Raw genomic sequence first — 23,568 nt, 5'->3', positions numbered from 1 at the left:
AATGTAGGGGTTGGGGATTTAGCTCAGTGGTAGAGCGCTTGCCTAGGAAGCGCAAGGCCCTGGGTTCGGTCCCCAGCTCCGAAAAAAAAAAAAATGTAAATGTAGTTCAACCATGTAACCAACAGGTCTCTGTCATAAATACCAATTGGGTAGCATGAGAACAAGTCATAGAATGTCAAAAGGACAACACGATGAGACAGCACCGGGGCTGTCACAGTTCTAGCCTGTCAGCACCACACAATTCACCTTCTATTTTTAAAAGAGTTTACTTTTTATTTTAAATTATCTATTCAATGGCGATATGTGCACAGTTGTGGTACCCATGAAGTCCAGAAGAGAGTATTGAATCCCCCTGGGGTTGGAGTTTCAGGCAACTGTGAACTGCAGGATGTAGGAACTGCTAGGAACCCAAATTCAGGACCTCCGGAAGAACAGTTAAGTATTCTTAACTGCTAGATCTCCCAGCACAGCCATGTAATACATTTTAAAATGCACATAAATAAATGCATTGAAAATTTCACATATCCTATGACACTACAGGACTAAGACCTAAAACAAATAGTCTTCATAATAACCAAGAATGTATACTTTGACTCTTCTCAGTACTTTCAAATTTTTCTTCTCAATTCTATTCAGACTTAAAAAATGTACTGTGTGATTCATTATACTGAGCCCTTACGGGTGAGGAGCTTGACTAGTACCAGGTCCGCATCTTAGTTTAAACATGTGAACGATGCCTGGCACATATGAGAACTAAAGGTGAGGTGTTGGACATAATCTCACACTGTCTCACACTCCCCATCAGTCTCACTGTTACCTCTCTGTCTAAAACTGGTCTTGGTTAACATTACTGTGGGTAATTGTGAATTTCTTAAAATAGATGGCTTAGTGGATAAGAGCACTGACTGCTCTTCCAGAGGACCCAGGTTCAATTCCCAGCATCCACATGGCAGCTCATAACTGTCTGTATCTCCAAGATAACACCCTCATACATACAAACATATAGGCAAAATATCAATATGCATAAAAGTTAATTAATTAATTAAAAAATGTGTAGCCTAAGCACAATTATTTTACTTTTTAATATATGATTGGCTTATTTCGTTTAAACCTGCTGAGGAATTGAATTTGTAAGTACTGGAAAATAACCAACTATATACATTTCCACAAAGAACCATCAGTTCCAAATGAATAATTTTACTAGTTAATGGCAGTGATAGCAGCATGCTATAAGTATAAAAAATTTAAAAAAAAAAAAAAGATGAACACTTAAGGCAGATGCTGAAGTACTAGCTCCTAACTTACACTTTTAAAAGAAGCAAAATGGAGTTGTAGCCACATGCATGAGTACTAGGACCAGAAGACCCATGAAATGGCCAACCCATGAGGATGCTGAGCACTTTGCAGGCAGCTAGTCTGAATTATACTGTACTGTCCATGGGAAATAACTAATTCTGAAGTCACAACATGTCTTGCAGATTCGCCTTTTATGCAGAGAACACGTTGAGTCTGTGTGTGCAAGTGGACACTAGGATTAGAGCAGGAGCTAGACAGATGCCTCAGCAGTTCACAGTGCTCAGTGTTCTTGCCGAGGCCCTGGTTTTGTTCCCAGCACCCACATCACAGCTTACAACCCTCTGGAACTCCAATCCCAGGGCTTCGGACAGCTTCTGCAGGCACCATTTAAGGTACAGTATAATTTTAAAGGAGAATGTATGTGTAGGAAGTCTGAAATTTTACTTTTGAACCTCTGCAGAAAAAGAGGAATGTTCCCTGGGAAGGGAACAAGGGGAATAAACCATGAGGACAAGCCAGGGCCCTGCTTAGGGTCTGCTAGAACGAGCATACTGGTATGCAGTGGGTCACTTTCCAGAGAATGACCCTGAGACTCTAGCTCTCACACATATACCAAACTTCCTATAACCATCATGGATGAGATTCAATACTTTACACATTCAGAAAGTTAACAGCAAATTAACTTCCTTTTCCCACTAAAACCTAGTCAGTCATGGAAAGAAATTAAGTACCTATTACATACTCATTAACCACAGGAGACTCCAAAACTACTATGGTTACCAATCAAGTCCAAGGCTATTACTGGAGGAAGGAATAAGGTGTGATTTTACATTAATGAATGGGGGCTGGGAGGAGCCTTTCAAAGTGGCTTAGCTCCAGGGAAGAAACAGTAAATAAACAGAATGAACGATACCATTAATCAATGTATCTAGATATATTTTTCTTTTTTAACTCAAAATCCTAACACATAGTATTAACTATAAACTACATAATGAAAAAGCTGTTTGGACTAATTCTTTTGAGTATGTACATTTAGGATTTTTTTTACTTACTTATTTCATGTATATGGATATTTTGCCTGTATGTGTGTGTGTACCCTTTGCATGACTGGTGTCTACAGAAGCTGTCTGATGCCCCAGAACTGGAATTACAGATGGTTGTGAGCCACCATGTGGCTTCTGGCCCTCTGCTAGAATAGCTAACACTTAACTACTGAGCCATCTTTCCAGTCCCAGACTAATTTTCCACCTACACAAATACACAGGGTGAAATCTGAGCTTATAAGACAACTCCACATTACTATTAGTGCTCGAGGTTTTAGAATGGCCCTTCTTAGGCTAGCCATGGAGGTGCACGCTTGGGAGGAAGTGAGTTCTGGGCTTGTCACACCATGAGTCTTAAAAAAAAACAAAACATAGAATGGTCCCCTCTTCTTCTTTCCAAATCCTCAAAGAAGTTACAGCTGCTGTCCTATATCAACATATCACTATTCAAATCTTCCTAGTGACATTTAACACACAAGGTGAATTTAACTCTAAATCTGCTTGACCCATGAAGTTCCAGAAAATAACTACTCATGCTTAACTACAGTGTTGTGAGTTCATTAGATCTGTTGTGAATCTCCTGTCTAAAAAAAGCTAATGAACAACATACTCACAGGAGAAAAGACTATTTCTCTACATAACTCCTCAGACTAAAGAAAAAAATATTCATTTCTACAATTAGCTACCAACCTAAATCTGAGAGTTCAATTTAAAAAAAAAAATCATTTTAACGCTAGAAAACACAAGTAAACTAGCTCACAAAATAAGTGTAACTCTGGAACACACTGAAGTCTTCCTTCCACATTGTAACAGCAAATACAGGTAAGAAACCCATGGTGGCATGTGTCTGTTGACAACAGCAATGAAGATATAGAGGAAGGAGGATAGAGTTCAAGACCAAGGCTAGGGAACTATGCTTAGCCAGCATGTACAAGACCTGGGTTCAATTCCAAATACCTAAGACCAACCGCATAAGCCAGGTACGGAGGAGGAGCATGACTTTAATCCCAGCACTCAGGAAGTAGAGATTAGAGGATCAAAAGTTCAAGGGTTACCCTCTATTACATGGTGAGTTGAAAGCCAGCAAGGAATACAAAAGACCCTACTTTAATTAAAAGGAGGGTAGAGTAAGGGTTCAGTGGTAGAAGTGCATGTCTAAGTGGTTTTGGGCTCTAACACCACTACCCCATCCTGCCAGCCTCCCTAAAAGGCCCAGAGTCAACTGTTGAAGACAGAAAGCCAATTCTCTTCCCAGTAGACCATTTTAGCCACATTCAGTGGCATGGCTAAGTGAACAAAAATGCCTTGGGTATACGCCACCAGTTTCTTTTTCAGAATTAGGGAATCGTCTGAATCATTTGTTCAAAGAGACTTTGTAAAAGCAAAAAGAACAAATTAACTATTCATCTTAGAACTGTATTCACATCAAGACAATTTCTACATAACAGTTAATAAAATATGCAGTCTGCCAACTTACTGCCTGACTCTAGGTTATATAAAAAGAAGGAAGGGAGAGAGGATGGGAAGAGGGGAAGAAGGGAAGGAAGGAAGGAAGGAAGGGAGGGAGGGAGGGAGGGAGGGAAGGACAAATGTTACTATCCATTTATAGTAACAGGACTTTTCTCCACTGACATTCAATACATCATCATCTCCACTTACTAAATTCATTTCTACGTGCATAGAGACAATCCTGAAGGCATGCTATAAGAAAAAGCTATTGCCTGCTTTAGAGGGAAAAAAAAATTAAAGCACAGCAATCATATTCCTTTCAACGACTTTACTGGGCAACTACTCCTAAGCGCTCCCATTTTTGTCTCTCATTTTAAAAATGCCTTCACAGAATTAGTAATTTAATTCTACCACAAAATACAGTTGTAGGGATGAATAGGCAATGTTTACAACAGTTTTGATTTGCTCCAGTCAAAGCTTATTTACATAATACAAATGAAAGTACCAATTATGCAATGGCCACAGCAGTGCGGACTGTGGCTTCAGGTCACAGTGTGAATTAGAGAAAAAAAAATCTAGGAACAAAGGTTAAATTAAGCCAGACTGAAAGAATAATAAACTTTATCTCTTTCCCTCCTTTAAAAGACTAAGGTAGCTTCTCTTCCACTTCCACTGTCTAGGATGCATGAGACCTTGAGATCAAACCCCAATTCCACCAAAAATGAAGTAAAGTCAGTGGGAGAAGAGCCTGGGAGAATATTTGCCAAATAATCACCTTTTAAGTGACAAATAACAGTCTATCAGGTTGCCTTTCAAGTCAAAATGGAATTCCATTCAAGAACAGGTAACAGAAAAGAAGTGAGATCATCTAGAAAGACAAATCATACAACAGCTTTCCCACAACACAACCAAAATATTTTAACAGAGTTTTTTAAGCATAACTCCCTTTTGGTCACATTTCTAAAATATGTGCTTTAAAGCTGAGATTTAACAAATTTATGTCTATTCTTTTACCAGGGGTGTTGGTGGGGCTGAAGAAATAGCTCAGCTGTTGTAAGTACAAACTGTTCTTATCAAAGTTCTCAGAATCCACACATCCAGTGGCTCAAAACTGCCCATAAATAATTTCTGGCCCACAGGATCTGATGTCCTCTTCTGAATGCCACAGGTATCCTCATTCACACATGCATACAGACACAGACAGACATGCATAATTTAAAATGAACATTTTCTAAAAGTGCATTAGTGTTAACTGACATTATTTTTCCCCCGAGTACGTAACTGTTATGAACACCATGACAACTGATGTATTGTAAGCATACACATCAAAGGGTTGAAAGCAAAGGCTTAAAGAGATTTTGCACACCAATGCTCATACAGCCCACTCATAATGGCCAATAGATAGAAGCAACCCTAGTGTTTATACACAGTGAATGCAATTCTGCCTTAGAAAAGAAGTAAATTCTGACACATACAAACAACATAAATGAACCTTAAATACATCACACAGGGAATTAAGCCAGTTACAAGAGACAAATTCTACAAGCTAGAGTAACAAAAAAGCTACAGACAGAAAAAAGAATTGTTGGGGGATAAAAGCAGGTATTTATAGTTCAAAGGGTAGTTTTAGTTCTACAGGATGAAAAACGTATAGTCAGTGGTGACAGTTATACAACATAAACATAACTAATGCTACCTAACTCCATATTTAAAAATGGTGAGATGGGGCTGGAGAGATGGTACTTACTGTTATTCCTTGGTACCAAGGTAAGGTCCCCAGCAACCACATCAGTCAGCTCTGTCACCTTAACTCTGACTCCAGGGGCACTTATGTCCTCTTCTAGTCTCCACAGGTACCTACCCATCACTTGCATGCACACAGACACATGCACGTAACTCACTTTAAAGGTCTTTTTTAAAGAAGAAAAAATTAGTTAAAAGAGTAGGTTTTATCTTATATGTGTTTTGCCACAACTAAATTTCTTCCAACTCTGTAAAATAGCAGCTTGTTTTTGTATGCTCCAGCTCACCAGAAACTGATGTTAGAAGCTCCCAATCACTGTGGAGAACGATGCTATTCTACTTCCCTCTGTCTCCTCACCAGGCTTCCTCCGTTTCACTCTAAATACCCAAGAGATCTGATTCTCTTTCACCGTCCCTGCATTCTGGCTCTCATAATCCCTGTCCTAAACTAATACAATGGACTCTGAATGTCACTCGGAGGCAAGTGCTTCATTTTCCACAGCTGTCACTACCCATGATCCTCCCCAAGTGAGCTGCCTTCCCTTTTGTTCAGAAAGAAAACTAAATTCTCTAATGCAATATGTAAGATGCTTATACTCACTACAGCTTGACTTGTTGGCCTAATCCTGCATCCTAATCAAACTAAATAACTCAAATGCACCTCACTGCTCGCTTAGAACACACAAAGTTTTCCGATGTTTGTTCTTTGTTCACACTGCATAGCTTCATGACGGTTCCTTCTCTTGACAACTCACGCCTAACAAAATCCTAGTCATGCTGCAGATCTAGTACAACCCCTCATCCATTACCAGTGTGCCTCAGAATTCGGACCCACAAAGCCAGGCCCAGATCAGCATTACATCATAACTTTCTATTGCTACTGGTATATCCAAAACATTCTGTGGCCTGGTATATACTCATTCTGTTCAGACATGTCCCACAAAAAGGTTATATAACTCACACTTAATTTACATAAATTTTAATTAGCTCCATTCTATCCTATTTTTCCTACAAAGTATCTATGTTCTGCTCACAGAAAATAATATGCAATCTAATGACATTTACAAAATTAAGAAACAAAGTTGGAAACAAATCATTAGCTACTTCCTGTCTCCCAAAATAAAAAGACAAATGTGGATACAGAACTGTTTAACAAAAATGGGTACTGAGGTAGTCTGTGCCTGCCACCAGTACCATCCTTTATACCTTCCAATCCACTACACCATTATCTACACTGAATCTCCCCCAAAACTGCAGACGAAATGCTTACTAAGCACATACTGTGTGCCCAGCAACCAGTGCTGTGTATAGAGAACGTGTCGCTTTTCCCTCTTTACACCAAGGAAGTTGGAGCTCAAAATCCAGGATCCAGCCCAAGACGAGAGAGGGGGTGAAAAAGAACAAGGCATACTCAGTCATAAAAATACATGATACCACAGTGATTTCAGTCATAGTCCACTTACAGAGGCAAAGGAAGCCAGGCACAGTCGCACACAACTTTAATCCCAGCATTCTGGCAGAGGCAGACAGAATGTGCTTACAAACACTTTTAAAATGAATAAAAATGTCATTTTTACAAGTTTAAGATGTGTGAGTATGAATGTTTTGCCTGAACAACTGTATTGTACCATGCGCATGCCTAGTGCCTGTGGAGGCCATTGATCTCCTAGAACTGGAGTTAAAGATGGTTGTAAGCCATCACATGAGTGCTGAGGAACCAAAACCAGGTCCTCTGCAAGAGTCACAAACATACGAGGTCCCAGGACCTTCCCAGCCCCATTCTTGGGCTACATATATTTTACATGTTTTGCCTTTCCAATTTTAAAAATACACATAGAAATATATAGTTAAAATCTAAAAAGCAATTTATTTTAGAGGAACTAAAATAAACAATGTGAATTTTTAAAAAGACAAACAAAAATACAAGATCTTTTCATTTATTAGTGATTACCAACGATATGGCAATTCTATAACACTTAAAACATTAAAATTTTCCTATTTAGAGATGGGCATGGTGGCACTGGGGGGGGTGGGGTCTAAGGCAAAAGGATCATTAAGTTTAAGATCAGCCTGGAATAAACAGCAGACTCTCAAAAAGCAAACAGCAGAAATGCAAACTTGCTTTCTAAAAGTTGTGAAAATATGAGAAGCAGGCATTCATGACTACCAGTGAGCGTGTGTGCTGGGATTAAAGCTTGTGCCGCTTTCTACAGACAGCTTGGCACTGTCTATTGACAGCTGCTGACATGCAAAGCCCTCTGTCCTAGCAATTCTGTGAGAAGACATGAAGAGGAATGCGCAGATCTACGTCTGTAAGGCTTCACCACAGCAGTGTCTTTAAGTAGCAGAAAGGAAGACAGGAGCAACGGAGGGCAGAGAAATACAATATAAATATTCAAATGAGGTAATTTATGACCTAAGGAAAAAAAATCTAAGTCCATGTAATGAAATATCATGTAGCCATTAATTATGCCACGTAGCTAATAGTATATAAACCCATATTCCCGAAATGTTTTATAATCTGTTTGCTCTAAGTATCTATGGCACATATGGTTTGCATACAGGTACATAGGTATACATGCAAGCGCCCTATACCGATTTTCAAGTTTGAAAATAAAAACAACAAATGATGCTAAATAACGTCATTTATAGATAATGTCGATTATTTCTAAGTGCTACTTTCTGTGCTCTATCCAAATCTTGAATTTCTAGATGGGCTGCGCGTTACTGGAGTGATGGAAACCTACCATCTTTCGTGAGGTCCTATCTTAAGAGACTATAAGGTAGAAAACTACTTATAACAATAAGTCTACTGGCAAAACCAAAGTTACACAAGGCTCTGCCAAAACCATAGCTCACAACAGATAGCCTTTGCACATAACTATTTCAATTCCTCTTAGACTAAGGGATATATATGAGTTTGGGCTCTAGAGTCAGACCCTCATTAGTTTACATCCCAATGCTGAACAAGCTATCTAGCCTCTCTCTGAGCCTCAGACTCCTTATCCATAAAAATACGGTTAGCAGAGACTGCCTCTTACAGCGCACAGCACGTGCATTAAGCTTAGGACATCACTATGTTAATTGTCCACATAGCAATGAAGAATCAAAATCATGCAGCTGCTACCTTAGTGAACTTGCCCCTGGCCATTTCAACAGGCATCAAGCTGAGGGGAAGAATACACCATTTTTCTTCCAGTCCTGAGACATCTCACAGAGGAATCATTACTCTTATTTGGATTCATAAAGGAAATGTCTCCATTTAAGAGTGTGTGTCCTAGGGAGCTATCAAGTAAAGTGTGAGGCTTTTTACTGGCACAGTTTTGGGCAAAGCCACCAAACCATACTTTATCACAGTTGGGGCAGGAAACCGTGGTATTTAATAGTATTCACAGGGTAGGATGCTATGCATACAACAGGAGCCACGAATTAGCTGGGAGCTTTAGGTAAAAGCTCTTAAGATGATGCTGTGAATTTAAAAGCATGGAAAAAAAATCAACATTTTTACATTCACTACTTAAATGAATTATGAGCAACAAACAAGGTATTTGTTTATCTTTTTAAAAAGATAAATAAAAATAAAGATACTTTCCTCACAAAAAAACAAAAAACAAAAAACAAAAAAAACAAAAAAAACCAAAGTGGGAATGTACTGTATAAAGAAAAATAATCCCCCAAAAGAAAAAGCTAAGTAAATCTTAGGTGGAGAAGTGACTAAAAACAAAAGGATGACATAAAACTGAAAATAATTTTACATAAATCAAAACATTCTTGTGCTGGTATTTAAGAGAAACAGTTAACTGGAAGAGAAAAAAGTCTAACATAAGGGAGAACCTAAAAACTGCTCAGATCAGTAGGGTGTACAGCTTTAATTTTTCACATCTGACTTGACAGACACCTCTGATTTCATACAAGGGTTCAGGTTTATGGTCTGTAACTGCTCTGTTGAAAGGAATACAGGCTACTCGTCTCTCCTCTGCTCTGACAAAGTAGCTGTCTGATTAGTGTCCTGGAAACAGATCATGTTATGTTTTTAAAGATATTTCAGGGTATACAGTATTATGTATTAATATGAGATACTACTTAAAACTCAATACTAAAAATCAAATTGCTGGGTTCAATCTCCAGCACCCACATGGTGACTCACACTGTCTGCAATTTCAGTCCCAAGGGATCTGATGGTCCCTTCTTATCTCTGAGGGCCCTGCATGCAAGTGGTACACAGACATATACACAAGCAAAATACACAAAATAATGAAATATTAAAAGAAAGTTTTAAATCAAATGTGGTGGTATATAGTTTTGATCCCAGCACGCAGGAGGCAGAAGCAGGAAGATCTCTATAAGTCCGAAGCTAGCCTGGTCTATGTAGTGAGTTCCAGACCAGGAAGTGCTATTTAGTAAGACCCCGTCTCAAAATAAATTAGCAAATAAGTAAATTTAAAAACAGTCAAATATAGAAATACATGCTTTAATCGCAGCACCTAGGAGATGGGGTGCTTAAATCTCTGAGTTTAAGCCAACATGGGCTACACAGTCAGTTCCAGGTCAGTTAAGCCTCTTCTGTGAGTCACTGACTCAAAAACCAAACCTACATGGTGGCTTACAATCATCCGTAACGCCGGTTCCAGTGAGTCTGACGCCTTCTTCTGACTTCTGTGGCCACTTAGGCATTTATACATACATGAAGTGCATATATACATGCAGGCAAAATCTTCATGCACACAACATAAAATATTTTAAAGTGTTCAAATAAAATAAAAAATAATAAAATTTTGGGCTGGCAAGGAGGTTCAGAAGGTAAAAGTGACTACCACCAAACCTGACAACCTGGGTTTGCTACAGCGTACCTAGGAAAGAAAGAAATGACTCCCTCAAGTTGTCTCGGCCTAGACAGACAGACAGACAGAAAGAAGATTAAATAAAAAATAAAAATAATTATTAAGAATTAGGGCTAGCCATATGGTTCAGCGTGTTGAGGTATTTACCATTAAACCTTAATCCCTGGGGCCCATAGGGTAGAGAAAACAGACTATGACAAATTTTCCACTGACCTACACACACACACTGGGGCACATATGTATGCATGTGCACTCACACATCACACACACAAAAAATAAAATACAAACATAAAAAGTAGTAACTGACAGACGTGTTTGAGGTAGGATCTCAAACTGCATCGCCTATCCAGATCAACTGGCATGTAGGTGGTGGGCAGGAGGCTCTCCCATCTGCCTGTAGAGTCAATCACTAAGATTACTGATACCTACAACTATATACTGGTCGATAAAAACGTGTTCCAGGAATCTGACCTCAACAGAAATCTGCACAGCACGCACTTTTACCACTTGAGGTATCTTCCTAACCCCTGGGGCCAAGCTTATCTAGTAAGATCCATATTCAAGATAAAAATTTTAATTAAATATACACGACAAGCTCAGAATTTTTCTTCTTTCTGCCATCAGGTACTAAAGTTTCCATGGCAAGATTATCTAGACAAGGATTCAGGTTCCTCTGAAAGCTGGGGCTAAAAACAATGGTGAACAGGAAGCTCTGCCTTAGAAAACCAATGAGATACACGATTTACTGCACTATGTGAGAAAAGAGAAATGTCTTAAACTACAGTAGTAGTAACAGTTAAAGTTATCTACTATAAACAAGGTAGAAAGCCACCAAAACTTAAACTAATCCTCAACAGAATGAGGTATTACTTTCTACATTTCCTGTCCAAGAACCTAAGTTCTATATTCTCCTCTGGCCACCTCTTTAGGACTAAAACAAAAATGTGATAGCGCGCTTGAAAAAGAAAATTGTGTGCCCAGAAGTAGATTTCAGAGGCAATTTCTCTGTGAGACATTTTTTTCCTAATTACTAGATAAGCTCTGGATACACCATGGCAGCCTCAGTAGTAAAATGTACGGATGGAACTATCTTTTTGGATTTATTTCTACACCAAAAGAAAGCTTTATCTTTTTTTTGTCCTCAGTCTTTCATATTCGTCTATTCCAGATGATGATGACTATAAGCAGGTCTGACATCTAACAGTACTCCATGTGAACACACAGCATCAAGTCCTCAAACAGAACCTCTTAGCCAGGGGCAAACATATAGTCAAGTGCTATAAACAAAATTAGAAGGAAGCAAGTGAACACCTTGAACAAGGACCTAATACAGAACTTAGCAAAATGTTCTTTACTCCTAAGCATAGCTAGTATTCTCATGAAGACAGAACTTCGAGGAAACTGAGTCCTTCAAAAGACAGGTAAATGGCATAGATTCTCCAAAGAATCATAGGGAAGTGTTATCCTTTGTCTCACTTGCCAACTAAGGAAATGCAATCTGATATAGTCAGAAACAATAAGTTTTTTCCCCTATTAAAACCTGAGTCATTGACAAATACAATTTCACAACTGGGTGTGGTGGCTCACACCTAAAAACCAATTCAGTACTCTTAAAGCTGAAGAGGACTGCAAGGAGTTCCAGGGCAGATTAGACTATACAAATGAGTTCCAGGCAAGCTGCAAAGTGAAAGCTTTTCTCAAAATTATTAAATTAAATCAAATAAGCAATTTCACAGAGCAAAGTATCAGAAAAGTAACAAAGTAACAAAGAGCAGAAACTTTTGCTCTGGCCAGGTGAAGTCACACAGCTAATGTGAAAGGAACACAGCACAACTGAGAACAGTGTCTCCTGCCTCTGTACAACCTGGCACATTTTACTGGGGTGGGAGAAGAGAGAGAATCAAAGTAGTAGCAGGGAACCAGTAGTGAGGAAACTGGCAAAGATGATCCCTCCCCATATTAACATGTATTCTAATTTTCGAGAGTCTGCTCCAATCACAACCTACTCTTCAAAATGCTCACAGGAATGAATTAGGACAATCTCACATACAGGCCTACAAAAAGGAAAAGTTGAGTTGAAAGTGAATTATCTATGTCTTCTCCCAAGCATTCTGCCCAATGTTCTTTTTCCCAGTCCATATAATTCCAGTCTTGCATCAACCCGAAGTTATACACCCCCAGAGTCATGTTGGACCAAAGGCTAGAGGAGCAAGGGAAGCTATCTCTACCTGTATTTTTCTCCTTTAACCCCCCAATACTTCAGTACTGCTAAAATGAACCTTAAAAACTGGTTTTCCAACTTCTAGTACATAAGTTAAGCATGAACTAATTAAATGTTTGTAAAACACTTTGAAGATGTGAACAAGCGTGTGAACGTTAATTATTGGCTCCCATCCACAACGGTCATCGCATATAAGAAAAAACCACTGGCAAGCTCTTGCCACTTTCCAGGCACAAGCATGAAAGCCTAGCATGTTTTTAAGAATTCCAGGAAAACTTTTAAGAGCAGACCACAAAGATTTCTTATAACAAGAACAAGTTGGAATTTTAAGCTGACTACTTTGGATATAATTACATCAGGGTATAAAAAAGAAAAAGAAAAAAGTATGGCTTACAGCATATACCATAAAACTAGGGTATATCGAAAATCCTAGATAAAAGTCATAGTTTATTTACTCAGGAGAAGAAAAACAAATCTTCGAATGGAGGGGGGTGTATCTACATTATATACTATAATCAACAGGATCACAAATTAAATAAATGAACACATAAAAGAGTCATACAAGTTCTTTCTTCCCTTTACTGACCTGTTTAAAAAACACTGGGAAATGTCCTTTCGAGATCGCTCCAGATTGACCTATTCCTTAAGCATATATGCAGAACCATTTTGGATAGAAGGCCCAAACAAAAGTTTTGGCCATTCCAATCCACTGACCTAGCCTTCCTTTAATCCTCAAAAAGAGAAAGTACCTTAGCCAGGCCCAAAGCTTCATGTGACCAAATAAACATTTACACTATTTCTCAACTCTTGTGGCTACAATGTTTTCCTAAGTCCCTCAAAGAAGAGAGTTTCTCTGTATTCAGAGTCTAGATGTTCTGTTGAGGGAATCTACGGAGGGTTTTTTAAATCTTCTTCAGTTTGTCAGAAGTAACAAATCACTTCCATGCAGGCACTGCATGGCAAAAGTCCACTTCAGAAAACCACCGACTTTAGACAGGACTGAATGGCTAGACCAAGGAGATGTGCTTACATATACATAACACCCAAGTCATTCTGAGGTTTTCTAAGTGATCCCTAAGTAATAGAAAAGTCAGGTTTACAAAGTCTCTCAAATGCCCACCCACCACCTTCAGCACAGCCATCAGCTGGAACAAGGAATACTTCTGAAAACCAAAGTCAAGGTTGATACATTTCAGATTCTAAAACAACCCAAGAGCTCATCTCAAGTTTGTCTTAATTTTACAATATAAAACAGTACATAAGTTCCACAGTCTTCACGAGTCAAAATCCTCTCAATTGTGGAATCCTGTAAAATAAGAACTAATGTATATACGTTCTTGTTCCAAGATGGAAGAACCAGGGCACATTTACGACCCCGCGTAAACCGAAGTCCAGTGGTTCAGGGTCTAACAACCAGGACCCTCATCTGGGCTCCAGAGGCTCAGGCAGCTCTATTTCTTGGGTTCTGCCTTAGAAACACAGTTTGTCTCAGAAGCTCAGACCAGCTCCCCTCCAGGTCTGTCACTGTCTTCACTCTAGCTGAGGCTACATCTTCACCAACAACCTCTCCAGGCCTCTTCCCAGACTCTGATTCTGCTACGTGGTGCATGGCCTTCTAAATACTGCAGCTTACATGCTGCTAAAACCAGTCCTACTTGGGAAACTCTTAAATATTACTAAGTTTGAGAGCAGGCTTGGCCACTCTGAACCAAAGGTTCCTAATACTTCAGAGATGATTGCACTTCTTCTAGTTTATATCAAGTTGACAAACTAAAACACACACACACACACACACACACACACACACACACACACACACACACACACACACAATGGCTTGAGTCAAGTCTCACATAGTCCAGGCCAGCCTTGAGATGACCTCAAATTCCTGGTCTTCTTGCCTCCACACCATCCCACTCCAAGTACAGGGATTATAGACACTCACCACCATATTCCAAGTTATCTCTTACTAGGGATCAAACCTAGGCTTTTGTATATCCTAGACACACAACAATTGACCTATATTCCTAACCATAAGTGATCTTAAAAGGGATCATCATCAACAACAAAAGAAACAAGCGAACAAACAAAACTCATGGAGACAGAAAACAGATTAATGGATTCTGAAAAACAAGGAATGAAAAACCAAATTAACTACAAAAGCATTCAGATGAAATCTGGAAGGACGAAGGTACTATTCTAATTCAAGCAATGGTTAGATGAATATATACATCTGTGAAAATGTAGAAGACATTATACACTAAAGTCAGTGAATTTGAATAAATGTAAAGGATATTTCTTTAAAGAATGAAACCCATGGTAGACTAAAGACATAGTAACAATGTACTGTGTGAAGCCTGATTTTCCCTAGCTGGAATGGGAGTGTGGTGTGCACATCTATACAAGGACCCTTGTGCTGGCACAAGTGAGTATGGATGGCAGGTGGATGTGGGCACTCTTCCTCTCACCGCTCTCCACCTTATTCCTTGAGGCGGAGTCACTTGGTGAGCCTGGAACTCACAGACTGGCTAGACTAGCTGGCTAGGAAGCCTTGGGGATCCTCCACCTCCAGCCTTCAGATTACAAACGCATAGTGTTATACCTGACACTCAAGCTTGCCACATTAAGCACTTTACCAAGGAGACACTACCCAGCCCCTCAGTAACTTTTTTCAAATGAATGAAGGTTGAAATAAAATATATGTTGAAAGAGACAGTACTGTTTAAATTAGATGTGAATAACTGTATCCTGTTAGTTATTACCTGTGTGGAAGTCTCTGTTAACCACTCTAAGCTGCAACTGGAGCTCCAAAACAGCCAGAGACAAGCTGGGTGTGGCTGCATCCCGTGAAAAGCTTATTTATGAAAACAGGCAGGCTGGCTAAGAGGACACCACCACAGTGCCCAAAACATAGTACCCTAGGAGCTGCCTATGGAAAAGTGGGCAGGAGATGAGCATTGAAGAGAATGGCCAGAAAGGCGGCAGACATTTCTCTACATTTAAAATGGTATTAATGTTCTGTTTTGACTCTGCTGAGAGTTACAGGCAAGGATACTTTGTCGCAAACTCACTAAACTCTGTCCTTAAAATGGGTGTGTTTCATTGCATTCTGTAATAACCTTCGCAAACTTGATTTGTTTTAGAGCGTATTTGAAATGTTCATATGACAATATCAATGAGATGGAAAAGTCTGACCTCTGTGTCATAATAATAATAATCATAGTAACTGATCAATAATAATGGCATAAAGGCCTACTAGCTAGCCACACGGTCACTGTCAAGTAACTTCAGAAACCTTTTCTTATCCTAAAAATGGGTTAATAATTCCATTCTCAAGATTTCTTGTTTGCTTGTTCTCCCTGAGGGGGGTGTTGAGAAATAAATAAGGAATGAGGGTAAAATAAAGTGCATCTAGCACAGAAAACTGAGTAAACAAATCTTAAATTTTAAGTATGAAAATCAGGGTAGGCAACAGCAGCTACACTGACCTCCTTTGTGGTCTTTTTCGAACATTCTACCATTCTTTGTTCACTGTTTATCATGGCCTCACCTGACATTAAGCCCTGGCAGCCCAGATCAGCTGCTGAGTAGACAGTAATTTGCACCTAACAACAAGCATGCTGAACCAAAAGCTAGTTTAACCAGTAATCCCTGATACATATTTGGTAAAAGAAAATGTGAAAAGAACCAGAGAGAAAATGCAAACAGGTCAGCTTTTCCAGGCAAGGAGGAGGGTAGACATCTTATAATATTTTATCTGCTTCCCTAGGGGAATTACAGAGAAGCTTGTGGCAAGTTTCCCCTTTGGGGCTGGGATTTACATTTTATCCATACCAGGAACTGATCATTGAAACTGCAGCACCACAAGGTATGGTGCTTTCTGGCCCGTGTTTCTCACAGCAGTAGCATTTAGCTGGCGGGATAACACTGGGGGGATGGGGCTGTAATAAGCAAGGATACCGAGTCTAAGAAAGATGAAATGGCTTACTCAAGATCAGACTGCCGATAAGTGGCAGTGTGTGGATGCGGCTGTATACCTTGTGCTTTTAGTAGAGACTGACATGAGAGAACCATCCTCTGCTTCTGCAAAACTCCATCTTTAACTCTAGGGGTTTTTCCGAACGTTGGCATCTCAAGTTAAAAAGACCAAAAGTGTGCCACGGTAATTAATTCTTAACCTTTCAAGAATAATTCATTATTTTGGGTGGTGGGGACTAACTCTATGATCAAGAGTAGACTTATGATCAGAAAATAAAAATTCTTACAAGAAGCCTACACCATGATAGCAAGAGCAAACACCTCACCCCCTTTCCCCTTTCTTTCACTCACTATCCACACCATGTAAACATACCAAGATACAGTTCTGAAGTGGGGGGAAAGCACCCCATTACCCAACACAGAATTTGGACAAGCACAGTATTTCATCAGTACTGGATCTGCCAGTCCAACTTCTCAGCAAAGACTGATAAAATGGGTTTGATCTACTCGCAGTGGCCCTATCAGCACAAACTCGGGCTAGAAAACTGTAAATATGAGGACATGTGCGTGAAACAGACTTCTTCCTACAAACAGCTTCCTTCTCTCTTCCCAAAATCAGTAAGCTAGGCAGGCCATGCAACACAGGGACAATCACTCCATGTGGATATTCATCCTTATCAGTATTGACTATAGCTCAGGACCGACTTTAAGAGAAGCAAGCATCAAAGAACTTGACTGGGCGATTTGGTCAGGGATGTTTATACCTACAATCTTTAAGTTTCATCAGGTAGACAGTTCTAAGACTTATCTACTATGGCACTTTAAACATTCTGAACTAAGTTGGTACAACTGCTTCTTTCTGTAAATAGTGGCACTTGAAAAAGCAAATGAGTGGTGTGCTTAAGTCTCTAAACTGTGCATTCTGCTAACACTCCATCAGTTCCATCTTCAGCAAACCTGAGAGATGTCATAAAGCCACACATATTATTTTCAAGACTGAAGTCTTGAAAACAAAGGAAACGTGAAAGCGACTCTAACTTAGACACTATGATGGTCTGAATGAGATTGCCCCCATAGGTTCATAGATGTGAATGCTTGCTCCTCGGGCAGTGGCACCATTTGAAAGGTTAGGGGTGTGGCCTTATTAGGCACTGGGGCTATATGGATGGTCAGGGGTTGTGGCTTCGTTGTGGGAGGGTATGGTCTCATTGGAGGAATTATGTCACTGGGCAGTAGGCTCTGAGGTTTCAGAAACACAGCCAGACCTAGAAGCTCTCTCTTCCTGTTGCCTGAGGATCCATGTGTAGAACTCTCAGCTATCTCTCCAGCACCATTTCTGCCTACATGTTGCCACGGCCCATTCCATGATGGCCATGGACTCAATCTCTGAAACTGTATGCAAGCCCCAATTAAATGCTTTCCTTTGTAAGGGTTGTCATGGTCATGGCATCTCAGCACAGTAACAGAACACTGACTAACTCAGACACACTCTTGCTAGTACTAAAAACAATCTCTCTCTTGTCACACTATACAGCTGTACAGATTTCTTTCCTACCAAGCCACCTGGAATCCCACTCAAAAGGAGGCTAATTGCTCCTCTCATCCTTGTGTTCAGATGACATCTTTTACACTTATTTGTATCTTTAGGGTAGGGGTTAAATTAAGTGTCGCAGTATGAATGTGGTGGTCAGAGGACAACTTTCAAGAGTTGGTTCTCTCCCTCTACTATGCGGGGGTGTGAGACCTGAACTTGGGTCACCAGGCTTGGTGGCAAGTGTCTTTACCCGCTGAACCATCTTCTATCCAGAAACATCACTTTAAAAACACTTTTTAAAGGCCATATAAAACCATATCAAAATTATCATTTTAGCCACCTCCAGGAAGCAGAATATTGGACAGGGTATTAGGTCTCTTAGACCGTTTCATGCATTCCTAAGCCTAAGAATGTGTAATATTGCCACCCCTTACAAGGAAAGAGACAAGCTGCGGGGTTAAGTGAGGTGCTCAAGGCTTCGAAACTGTCCAAGGGAAGGTGAGGATCCGGACTCAAATTTACATAACTCTAAACTGTGAATTTCTTCTAAGCTATGCTCCCTCCCAATTTCACAATAAAGGAATGGAAGAGCCATGAACCAATCTGTTCAGCAGTTTGAGAGTCTCAGCAAGGAGAGCGTGAGGGTGGATTTCAAAACTGCAATCTTTGTTTATTCTTTTCTTTTTTTGTTTTCTTTTTTCTTTTTTTAATTAATTAATTAATTTATTAATTTATTTATTTATTTTGGAAATCCACAGCATACTCTTTTTTTTTTTCTTTTCTTTTTTTTCGGAGCTAGGGGCTGAACCCAGGGCCTTGCACTTGCTAGGCAAGCACTCTACCACTGAGCTAAATCCCCAACCCCCACAGCATACTCTTTAAAACCCCAGTTATTTTCAAGAACAAATCAGCATTAAAAAGTGTTTAAAGCTGGGGAAAGTGATACACACATGTTATCTAGCCCTAAGGAAACTTGAGGCAAGGCAGCCTTGAGCTCAAAGCTAGTATACACAAGGCAAACCCTGACAGACAGACACAGACACAGACACAGACAGACAGACAGACAGACAGACACACACACACACACACACACACACACACACACACACACACAAAGAGAGACCAGGAGTCAGGTAGATCTCTATGAGTTTAAGACCAGTCTGAGCTACATAGTGAGACCCTATCTCAAGAGAGACAAAGTCAAAGTAAACGAAATTTCACCACCAAAGTGCAAGCTAATTATCATTTTGTATAAAAGCCCCAGAATTAATGGGTCTTTCCTGTGTACACTATCACGTAGCCAGTAAAAAATCGCTTCGCCCAAATCAAACAAAAGCTAAACACCAACTGTGTGGAAAGACTTTTCTAGAAAAAAAAAAAAACAGAGCACAGTAAAATACTGCCCATCACAGTCCTTAAGGAGTAAAAAGACTAGAAAAGACCACTTATGCTCCATATAGTTACCATTTAGTGAAGCAAATAAATTCTAAGGAACCGTAGAACAAAAGCCTGTGTAACAAGTTATCACAGTCCAGAGAAGGAAAGCAACTGGTATCCTGGTCACTCTGTGAGCAGTATTTGTTTATATTATATAACCATCCAATAACTTCAACTTCTGTCCACCTCCTCGGCTCACCACACCCACCCCAGAAAGGAAAATTAGGCACAAAGATTGTGAGTCCTGAATCACTGTGCCTTCAGAATATTTTCCCTTGGTCTCATCAGGTAAACGAAGCTGGATTTCATGTGAAGAAAAAACAAAAACAAAACAGAAAACCCAAACACCATTTCTCCATGTTACTCATATAGAAAACAAAGCGAAATGCCATTTGCAGGAGCCTTCAAAGAAAAATTTAAGTTTAACAGACGTCATAGAAATACAACTGAAATTAACATGAAATAACAGGGCCATTGTGTTTACTATGAATGATACTTAAGCTAGTTCCTCTCTCGGAACTAAAACAGCTCAAATGCCAGTCAACGAAACGCAGGCAGTGGAATGACTCCACCGAAAACTTGAGAAGGCAAGTGCTTAAAACAGTTTGTAAGTCCCCAAGAGATGAAGGTGTACAAAAGTGACACTGGTTTATCTCAGAGTCATCTCGACTGATAGGAACTTTGTTACAGACAATGAATGACCTTTCAAGAACTGGAGCGATTCCCCTGACCAGGGGCAATCCAAAGGTTTAGGGGGGAAAAAATAAGTGGTTTCTGGAAATCAAACGGATAGGACATAATGAGGGTGGTAACAAGAAAAACAAACAAACAAAAAACAAAAAAAAAAACAAGGCACATCACTTTGTATACCTGCCCAAGGCAATACACCCTCAAAATAACTTCATTATTAAGTGGGAAAGCAAAGACTGAAACACTAAAAGATTGCTCAATCCATTTTCATTGTTAACTCCTGAGTTCACAGTAGAGTCTAGAAACATAATGTGACCCAGTATTTCAGCTGAAAGATAGACACTTTCTTAGTGAGAAATAAAATGAGGGTATGTCTCGCACCCCAGTTAAGTGTCAGCGAGCCTACTTACGAAAAGCAGCGATTCGCTAGTTCTCAAAGTACTTGCAACTAGGGCTCGGTGGCGGAGCAGCCGAATGCACCACCCTTCCCGGGAGCCAACCGCGCCCCCCCCAGCCCCCCGAGAAAGCCCGGAAAAGCCCCCAAAGGCGACCGGGACCCGCAGTGTTTACCCTGCTCGACTGCCCCGGGGAGCTGCTCGCTCCCTTGGCCGCACACTCCGTCCGAGCGGCGCGCCCCACCGAGCAGCCGTCTCTCAGACCAGAGTCGCACCAAGCGCCACAGGAGCGGGCGGCAAGGGGACGAGGGTCCGAGGAGGCCGGGATCGGCGGCCGCGCCACCCACCCCTGGCTGCCCATGCTGTGGAGAAGGGTCCGCCACCCGCGTCGCGCCCGCGCGCCCCCGCGTCCCGCAGCTCGCGCGCGCGGCCGAGGGCAGCCGAGGGGGAGGGGCGGCTGCGCGCGCGCCCCCTCCTCAGACGCCCAAACTTCCCTCAACTCCTTCAACTAAGTTGCGCTCTCACCGTGCGGCTCCCCGGGCTCCCCCGCGGGCCGAGCCGGAGCAGCTCCGCGCCTTGGCGGCGGAGAAGGACAATAGGCGGCCGCTCCCTCGACGGCGGCGGTGACGGCTGGAGCAAGGAGCAAGCACGGCCGTCTCGACCGATCCCAAGCGCTTAGCAGCAGCAGCAGCAACTCCGGCTCCGCGACCGCCCTGCACACAGCCCTGCCCACCCGCGCATGCGCCGCCTGCGGATCGGGGGTGGGCGGGGCAACAAGCCAAGCCTCAAAGTTTCGATTGGACAACTAGACTGCCCTTCACATTCTGTGAAGCCAATAGGAACGCTTCTTGGCAGTTGGCTCCGGTTGCTAAGGAACGATGAGGTTGACCGCCACTGCTGCCAGGCGGCAAAGTGATCAAAGTCGGGTGGCTGGCAGCAGCTGCTGGGGAAATGCCCACCCACCTTCTCCTATCCGCCCCATCTCCGGAAGCCACCCTTCCTCTGTGCGCCTGGTGCTTACCTAAATCAGAGCACTTAACATACGTTGACTCTAAGACTCAATGGAGTCTTCTTAAGAATCCAAGGTGGAGCGACACAAAGTACTCAAGTGTGTTGGATGGGTGAATGGTCCGTTGACAGGATGAAGATTGTCCAAGTGTATCCTGTGACTGTGAGCTATTCATTCACCACAAAATCATTGCCTTTGAGTTGCCATGGACTTCAGCAATCATCTAGTGGCTTCGGAGAAACAAAGTATGGATATGTGCCAATGGTGACCCAAGAGATTACATTAATTGGTACAAAAAGAAACTTCTCTTTGATAGTTACATATTGTAATGTGTCATTAAGGGAAAACATGCCTATTACGTCAATCTATTTTAATGTTATTCTCTTCGGTCAATAGAAAGTTGAAAAAACACCGGGGTTATGAATATTAAGAAATATGAGGTTTTCTGTGCAGCTCAATATTAATTTATAGTAGTTGAAGTAAGAAAAGTGGTTTCCTAGGAGGAGAAAGGTATTGACTGGGAAGGAACAGAATGGAATCCCTGCCATACTGGCTTTGCATTTTCATGTTAAAAACATATGAAATCAAAAATATCATGTGGATGCACCCCTAAGGTAACTACCCCATTGGAAGACAAGGCTTAAAAGGAGCTTTTGACAACTGATTGCCACTAGGAAGCAAGAGTCAGTGTCCTTTAAGTATTGGACCCGATCTGGTCAACCATGCTCCACTAGATGGCACCTACACATATATGGACAGTACAAGTTGAACACAGTGGATTGTAAGTTTTTAAAGAACAAAAGGAAAATAAGAAGTTGAGAGGAATGGGGGTGGGTGAATGTGACCAAAATATATGAATGAATAAAATGTTCAAAGAATTACTTGAAAAGATTAATTTCATATAATTTCAAAATCAATTTTAAAAAAATAGTACATGATATGGACCTGCAAAAAACTGCAAGAATGAAAGTCATTGTCATTTGGGGAGTTTGAATCCAGGCAAAGTCACTACCATCACCCACATACCTAGGCACCAGGCATTCTGTTGTTAAATGTTGCTTTCCATTTTTAAAATTATTCTAATTGAAAAATGTTTCATTTAAAATGTTTTGGCCATGTTTTCCTCCCTCCCTCCAGCTCCTCTCAGACCCTCCCCACCACCCTACTCATCCAACCTCATGTTCTTTTTACTCTTTCTTTCATAAAACAGAAACAAAAAGTAAGAAAATAAAAAAAATAATGGAAATCAAACAATCAAATCCAGAATCAAGACCAAAGAGGAAAAAAAAAGGCGAAATAAAGCAAAATGAAACAAAAAGTCCACAAAGATACCACTGAGTTGATTTTGTGTTGGCCAATAACTCATGAGCATAAGGCCTGCCCTGACGTGTGATTGATAAACCCAGTGATGCTACATTGGAGAAAACCGATTGTCCCTTTGCCAGGGTGTATTGATTGCATATATCTTCTTGTTTAGGGGCTGGCAGCCCATGACCACTTCCTCCCTCTGGATGCTGAGGCTCCTGGCTTAAACCTTTGCAGCTCTTGTGTGTGCCAACACTGTCTGCATGAGTTCATGTGCTTTATCAGTCCTGTGTACTGCTTCCTCTTAAACATCCATAGATTGTCTCTTACAATCTTTCTGCCTCCTTTTCCTCATTCCTCCCTGAGCCTTGAGGGGAGGACTTTGTTTAAAACATCCCATCTAGGACTAATGCTCCAATGTCTGTCACACATTACACATTGTGCACTTGTTTTTCTCTGTGCAAATCCCCATCTGCCACAAGAAGAAGCTTCTCTAATGTGGATTGAGCAAGGCACTTATCTATGAGTATAGCCATTCAACCTTAGGAGTCACTGTGTTACTGTGTTCCTTCAGCAGAATAATAATAGGTTTCCCTGAGGCCCTTGACCTATATAGTTCTTAGCCAC

General features: G+C 40.8%; 1 protein-coding gene across 13 annotated transcripts in view; it reads right to left on the bottom strand.

Annotated features, from left to right (window-relative positions):
• Akap13 (A-kinase anchoring protein 13) overlaps positions 1-22,962 on the bottom strand; it is a 306,957-nt gene extending 283,995 nt beyond the window's left edge. For 11 of the 13 annotated variants that reach the window (XM_039105531.2, XM_039105543.2, XM_039105541.2 and 8 more), the window contains exon 1: positions 21,153-22,962. The gene's annotated coding sequence lies outside the window, so the exon portion shown is untranslated. Of the gene's footprint in view, positions 1-20,802; positions 21,090-21,152 lie in introns of those variants that run through there. The other 2 variants (NM_001106271.3, XM_039105573.2) reach the window with 2 other exon arrangements.
• Between the last annotated feature and the right edge of the window lie 606 nt (positions 22,963-23,568).

Source organism: Rattus norvegicus, chromosome 1 (genome assembly GCF_036323735.1).
Source record: "Rattus norvegicus strain BN/NHsdMcwi chromosome 1, GRCr8, whole genome shotgun sequence".
Lineage (NCBI taxonomy): Eukaryota > Metazoa > Chordata > Mammalia > Rodentia > Muridae > Rattus > Rattus norvegicus.
This window is presented reverse-complemented; position numbering and strand designations above follow the sequence as displayed.